Source organism: Puntigrus tetrazona, chromosome 2 (genome assembly GCF_018831695.1).
Source record: "Puntigrus tetrazona isolate hp1 chromosome 2, ASM1883169v1, whole genome shotgun sequence".
Lineage (NCBI taxonomy): Eukaryota > Metazoa > Chordata > Actinopteri > Cypriniformes > Cyprinidae > Puntigrus > Puntigrus tetrazona.
The window spans coordinates 2,910,185-2,916,184 of NC_056700.1; the positions used below are offsets into that span (position 1 = coordinate 2,910,185).

Here is a 6,000-nt window from a genome sequence, read left to right on the forward strand (position 1 = left end):
ATTTGAGATGCATCGGCACTGCGCATACCGATTGGCGTATGACATCAAAGTAACGCAAGAGTAACAGAAGAGCTTTTTATGCTTTTGAATTGCTCTCGCGATACTTTGACGTCCCACCAATCGGTCTGCGCAGCTCCGATGAATCTCGAACAAACCTAAACGCAATATCGGGGGAGGTACATTATCATTCTAGAGAGCATTTGATTGGACAAACATTTGTATATGCCCTTACATGCAAGATGACTCATCAATATTTTCATTTTTATTTCGTCAGACAAAAGTAAATGAGGCATGAAGTAAAAAAAAATCGCCAAAACCAAAAACCTGATTTCGTGAGGTCTTTAACAGAAAAGATAGTAGAAGTATGAAGACAATGGTTTAAAATTGCCATAATCCAACACATCAACCCATAGTTAACATCTTTATCAACTAAGTGGTTATAAAATGTTACATTTAATAAAGTTTTACAGAAGAAAACGGGTCTTTGAATTTTTCCGTCTCTTCACTCAATTAAACAGTACAGAATGATGCTGCATCATAATTATTAATATCTTCGGATTCATTTTACAACATAATCTGCAATTTTTGTTTCTCTACACATAATTTAAAGTTTTCACTTACGTTTCGGACAGACGTAAGGCATTATATTTGTGTTTCAACGACATTCACGTTTATTTGTGCATTTTTTTCTGTCTGCATTTGATACGGTTGATATTTTGCATGCGAATTTCCCACTTGGATCAATGAGCCACATAAACAAGCCATGAATACCGTAAAAATCTCTCCAGTAGCAGAACATTTACTTGAATTTAACCGTTAGACGTAACTACATCAAGTAACAAGTTATTTAATATAATACTCGAATCAACTTGACTACATGAAACAATAGTAATTCTAGAATAAGGTCAAATAAAAAAATAAAAATAAATAAAAACTGGACCCAAATTTCCCAAAGAGGTCCAATAAAGACCTATTCGTCCACGTGTCATGAGGAGCTCTAATGCCTCCATCTATCTACGCAACGATGGAGGAACATTCAATCAGCCATGTATACAGGACTTCTTTTGAAGTTAGCTAGAGAGTGGGTCAATCAAATGCACGGATACTTCCGAACACTGTGCTTGCGATGCATATCTCACAAAAAGACGTAATGATTTCATATCACAACACATGCAGGAACCAGAAGGACAGCCTTTGGTGAAACAACAGAAGCACACAAAGCAAGTGCTTCTTCACATGAGGGGGCATGTCCAGCTTTTTGCCTTTGTTCAGTTGTCTCCAGAGCTTTGTTTCCGAGCCTTACGTACGCAGGGTGCCATTAATACCACCGTGCCATGAAATGCTCGAACGTTTTCCGCGCTTAACACTTTCTATAAAACGGAAAAAACAAGAACGAGCCGGCTACTTTGAAGGAGAGAGACGTATTTGAACTCTTTAGGGAGTCCAAAGGCTAAACCTACCTGCACGCCAAGTAGCTCTGCTGTCCAAAGACCCAACATTTTTGATGATAATCGCGCTCAAAGTGATGTCAACTCAGATGAGATGGTGTTAGAGTGGAAATGTGACCGTAAATGCGCAAGAAAGGCTATAAGTGGATACAGTAGAGGCCTTGCAGCCCGGCTGATTAACTTGGAAACATTACTCAAGCCTGGAGTCGCCTATCCAAGCGGGAATCGTATAACGGCCCATTAAAGGCAGCGGACAGTAAAGATGCGAGGCGTTTTTAAGCGTATTTTGACGGTTTCGTGGAGGTTAGCGACAACATAAGCTGAAGAAAAGCTGCACACTCGGTCGAAACGAAGTGTCGGCTTGCAGAAAGGCGACAGAAACGACAAAAGCGCTCGCAAACGATGACGAGAAACACACACGACACACTCGTCGATCGATATTTACTCACCTCTTCGACCCTAGCAATTTTTATTTATTTCCTTCATGACAAGAACCGTCATATACGTGACATATAGTACTTTTGTTATGTGTTTGTGGCGCTGGGGGTGGAGGGGGTTGGGGAGGAATACACCACTATTCCTCAGGAAAATAAGCCAGCGTGACAAAGCGATATCTTCTGCGATACTGTACACGTATTCCAGTAAAATCCACTTTGAGTTCCAGAAAACCTACGGCGTTTAATCCACAGGCAGAAAGCGGCCGCTTTCCTTCGGTTCGAACGGATCACTTTTCTTTATTCCGCTTCATCCCACATCGCCAAATCCTCGCGGGTTACATCCCTCATCCGAAAACAAGCCATACCGACCGCTATCTGAGCTCCTGCGAGGCGGCGACAGGAGCCGAGCCCCGGCCGCGTTCGGGGATAACACGGCCGAAAAGATATATATCCTCGAACGAGGGGAAAACCGAAAGCAGAGTTCGCTTTCGAGCTTTCAATCCTGGCGATTTCGATCGGCTCGCGGAGCAAGCCGCAATTTCGAGCGACACTTTATTAACGCCAAAAACATCGAGGTGATCTCCTCGCCCGGGTGTTCGCAATTTGCACAGGCAAAAAAAACGCTCGCTCGACGCGACTGTAGAGAGGAGAGTGACGTAAAACGTTACATTTCTGCATTAGTACAAATATTAAAGTTGTAGCTCTGACTCCATGGTAGCCATATTTGAGTGTAGCCGAATCACGCCCTGCGAGCGACACCATGCTAAATAGTGCCACGGCGTTGAGCACGGCGCTCGGGGGAACGACGCCCTCTCACGCAGAAACGCGCGCCTTTATCATTCATAATGACACTAAAGTGTATTTTTAAAACGCATATCGGCGGTTTTACAGAGGCTAGTGCAAAATAAAAATAATATAAACTGACCCTGCGGAGTGATACGTTGGAGCGCTCAGCAGGTAAGGCGACTTTTTTTTTCCACGCACAGAATTTCTGCAAAACGCGGAACGGATTCTTGTATAAGAACCGATCGACCGGACTTCGGTCTGCATCCAGGCCACGAGGTCATGTGGTCGTGCTCCATTGACTTACGATGTAATTGGCGTTTTTTTTTTTTTTTTTTTTTTTTAATTACTTTACGAAAATGCGTTTTACACGATGCATTTCTTTTTGAATACCACTCTGGTTGATGCTTGGCCTACTACAGATCAATCTAGATATTACAGTGTAATTACAGCTTCATTGGCTCCCATGGATGTGTATCAGATAAAATAGATTTCAGTTTTGTCTGCTCAAGGCGAGTTAAAACCTTTATAAATTAGAATGCGTTTTAATGATGTTCAAATTTAACCGTACTCCTGATTTTTCATATTGTTTTGGTTTTCGTGGCTGTTTTACTATCCGTTAAGCAAAAAAGCTGAAACATTATAATTTCACATTATTGCTTGGGGGTAGCACATGTTAAAAGACGTTAAGGTATATCGACGAAAATAACCCTTAGGTTGAGAAATACTCACTTGAGTGCTCTTAATAGGTAAACCTGCAGATTGAGCACCGGATTTATATTTCAGGGTGTCCTGCATGATTACAGTTTTTGGGAATATTTCAAAACAATTAAACCACCGTTGAGGAGGCTTTCTAAAGAACAATGAAATAAAGCCCAAGTCAGGAGATAAATACGTGTGAACACAGTTTAAATGATGACTAAAAAGAAGCTGGTGGACATTTTGAAGTTGCAAGTAGGACTAGTCTTTACTGCAAAAACTTGTCATAATTTGCAATGACAAAAAAATCTGAAGAGTCTTATTAATTTTTAATATTAATTTAACTGAGATCAATTACAGTTACACCACAGAACAGACCTTTATTTTGTACAGATTACAAAACAATAGCGTTGGGAAGGTTGCTTAATAGGTTACAGACTACTAGTTACCTTATTACAATGTAATAAGTAGGCCTAGTGTAACTATTTAATTTTTTTATTAATGTAACCAATTAATTTTTAATCGCTTTTCTACGTTTCTAAGGAATGTTTTCAACCGTTACTCATTTGAAAACATTTAAAGCATGCAGTTAGGGTTAACCAATATTACTCCGCACTAATTACTGTCAGCCTTGGAAGTCCTTCGTCGCCTGAACTGAGATTAATATAATGACATTTTAAAACACAGCCACCACAAAACCGTACTTTCTTTCTACTTCGTGATCCTCATGAGCATCAGCGCCAGATTTAAACAAGAAACGGTAAACAATAATACAAGAAATATTCAGATGCGACCCCCTTTGCAATCATTTCTATTTTCATAAGTAGCTTGAATTGAATTACACATTTTGTCTCATTGACTGTAATGGGCTACGGTTATATTTATTTATAATTAAATTACGTAACGTGCTACATTTAAATATGCAGCTGCATTCTAACGGAGGTTAGCTTACGTACACTTGAAAGGAAACAGAAAAGCATATTATATGAGGCAAAATAGTAAAATATTTTGTAAAATATTTTTTTTTGCAGTTATTACTAACTTGCTTGGCTAGGGGGCAGTGTGACACCTCTTACCATTTCTTTAGAGTGGGATACAAGATCTTTATATGGACACACACACACACACACACACACACACACACATACTTTTTATATCATACGAACTGTATTTTCTATTGCCCTAATGAACCATGCTTATCGTAAACCATACATACTAGTACACACGACGTGTTAAAAGAAGTTGTATAAACGATGTTGTGAAGTGTAATTAATGATTTAAATTAATATCCCTTTATAAAAAAGGGGAACTACTTCTTTAAAGAAGTTTAATCATGTACTGTAGCCCTTATATATGTGATTTTCTTAATGCTGTTGGGGCACTATGCATGCCTGTATGTCGTCGGTCTTCCATAATTAAATCTGGATGTTATATCAATTATTTAATAAAGAAGACAGGTGTTTCAAATCAATGTTTCAAATCAATGACTATAAATCGAGGGCTCATAGCCATATTTTATACATGAAGCTGCATTCACAACTGCATACTTGACTGTTTTCTGAACGCAACAGTATAATAAAAATGAATCTGGTAAAGCTATATATTCAAATCTAACATGACTTTCTATTACTAGTTATTACTAGTTATTACTAATATATATATTATTAGTAGGCCTAAATATAAACCAGCATTCAAATTCTCTGGTTAGTAGTTTCTTTTTTGAAACATAACTTTATTTTGGGGGGAAAAAGCTTTTAAAAATAATCGAAACTGTTTGGTTACCAACATTCTTCAGAATATTTTTACGTGTTCAACAAAAGAACATATATTTTTGGAACATGAGGGTAAGTGAGTAATGATTTTTTGGGGTAAACTATGATTTTAATTGCTAGACAACAACAGTAGCTAATAACAACAGCCCATGCAGTCTAGATGAGCTGGAAAGGAAAGATGTTTCTTAGATCCTTACATTTTAAAAACTGCAAACTGCAGTTGATTTTAATCTAACCCTGTCAAGATAAAGAGAGAGAATGTTGATCAGCAGTTTAAATAACATTATTTCGTCCAAAACCAGTTTACTTTCTGCATTTACTTCATTGGTGTTTTCTGTGGCTGAAGTTGGTGCAAGTGTTTGCTATCAGACCTGCTAGTCAGATGGTGTTGGACTATATTCTAGAACATTTTATTAGACAAACTTTTGTATAAATGTATGCAAGTCACCGATATTCTTGGTCCATTTTCCACACGCTACTCTAGAAACACACCTTAATGCTTTTTGAGGAACATAGCGTCTGTGTCACACCCCTTGGACTCTGCCTGTGTTCCCTTTCTGTTTGCCCATATTTGGTTTTGTTCCTGTTCTTGTTATTAGTTAATAACCTGCATGGTGTTCGCCTGACTGCCCCTCGTTATCTGCACTATATTCTGTGTCTGGAGAGCATTCGGCCCTGATCCCGACCCAGAGCCCAGCCAAACATGTCCATCAGCCCAGTTCTCCACTGATCACGTCCAGCCCTCCTTTGTCTTCACTGGTCCCATCCAGAAGGGGAGGAGACTCACCCGTCCTCACCCATTCCTGTCTTCTCCACCCGCTGGCTCATGTCAGCCCCTCAGCCCATCATATGGGTAATGGA

The 6,000-nt window shown here is 39.2% G+C and overlaps 1 protein-coding gene across 13 annotated transcripts in view; it reads right to left on the minus strand.

Annotated features, from left to right (window-relative positions):
* Positions 1 to 2,630, minus strand: part of kmt2cb (lysine (K)-specific methyltransferase 2Cb) — a 93,752-nt gene extending 91,122 nt beyond the window's left edge. For 12 of the 13 annotated variants that reach the window (XM_043222019.1, XM_043221995.1, XM_043222003.1 and 9 more), the window contains exon 1: positions 1,898 to 2,629. The gene's annotated coding sequence lies outside the window, so the exon portion shown is untranslated. Of the gene's footprint in view, positions 1 to 1,897 lie in introns of all 13 variants that reach the window. The other variant, XM_043221961.1, reaches the window with a different exon arrangement.
* Positions 2,631 to 6,000: the final 3,370 nt, after the last annotated feature.